The sequence below is a fragment of the Peromyscus eremicus genome, chromosome 8a (assembly GCF_949786415.1).
Source record: "Peromyscus eremicus chromosome 8a, PerEre_H2_v1, whole genome shotgun sequence".
In the NCBI taxonomy this organism is placed as follows: domain Eukaryota; kingdom Metazoa; phylum Chordata; class Mammalia; order Rodentia; family Cricetidae; genus Peromyscus; species Peromyscus eremicus.
In genome coordinates, this window is record NC_081423.1 from 71828432 (window position 1) to 71829946 (window position 1515).

Consider the following 1515-nt stretch of genomic DNA (forward strand, 5'->3'; position numbering starts at 1 on the left):
ATTGAAAGCAAACTCCATATAGAGTTTCTCCAATGCCCATCATCCTTTTTTGAAGTAAATTGGAGCTGCCAGGAGCAGACATGTCTCAGTGTCATGAAAAGTCTTATATTATTAAAATATAATACCATATTCTTTAATACCATATTCTGTAGATCTCTAAAGTATTTGAAGATCATCAGTATATCTAAAATATATCTCTGTTTGACCTTTAAAAACATACCTAACATGGCCACAATTTTGATAGTTAGATGACTAGCTACTAACCTATATTTCTTAATTATTCTAAATAGTTTGTAATAGTAACTTTCAGGAACTAGAAATCTACATTACATTGTTAAATGAGCTGCATAGGTACAACACCTTAAACAAAAGTAGAAACATATATACAGTATGTTAAAAACAAAAATAACCTTAAATTTGTATTAATATTCAAAATTCCATACCAGTGTAAAACATTTGAGACTAGTGATTATGGCCGGGCGGTGGTGGCGCACGCCTTTAATCCCAGCACTCAGGAGGCAGAGCCAGGCGGATCTCTGTGAGTTCAAGGCCAGCCTGGGCTACCAAGTGAGTCCCAGGAAAGGCGCAAAGCTACACAGAGAAACCCTGTCTCGAAAAACCAAAAAAAAAAAAAAAAAAAAAAAAAAAAAAAAAAAAAAAAAAAGAGAGAGACTAGTGATTATTTAAAAGTAGACTCAATAATCTACCCTTTTATCCCATCATTTCTATACTATATTCCCCCACCTTTTTCCTTCATAAAGAGATCCCTAAATCTAATCTTTGTTGAGCTTTTTCCCTGACCGTGACCAACAACAACTTGTAACCAACCCCCCTAAACAATGACAAATATCCATAACCCATCAAATGACCAAAAACCACCTACCCTACCTCTTGGGAATGTGGGTGTCATGTTCTCTAGACTGCTTCCTGTTGTCTGGGGGTAATGGCATCTTTAGGGGACCCTGAGAAAATTGAGATAATGGTCAAGTCCTGGAAGAGCTGGCTGTGTTCTTTTTTGTTTAGTCTCTGTGTGATGGGAAAGTGTAGAGATTATCTGAAGTCCTGGCTGAGGTAGAACCATCTCAGCTACCAGTTTTGAAGTTGTTCTAGCTGCAGAATTTTGAGGAAACTGCAATAGAGGCATTCTGAGAGGCTGGATCACCTGGGCTACTTGTCTTTATTAGTTTCTGATCCTTTTTTTCTGAAAACACATAAACTTTTAAAAGTAACATATCTGTATGGAATGTACAATGTGCACAAGTCAGTTAAAGATAATTTTTTTGTTGTTTTATGTTTGAGCAGATAAAAGGCATCTATTAACTTTATAAGTCCATTTGAACTGTATAATCAGACCTCTATCCCTGCCATATGAAAGGCTGGCATGTAATAAATAAAAAGTCATGAGGACTCTGTAGCCAACAGAATTTATCATGTCTCATCCAGTCTCAGATCTGTTCCCATGTCAAGGGATCAGCATATACATCTCCTGTCTTGTAGGCTTTCTTGGCTTTTTCC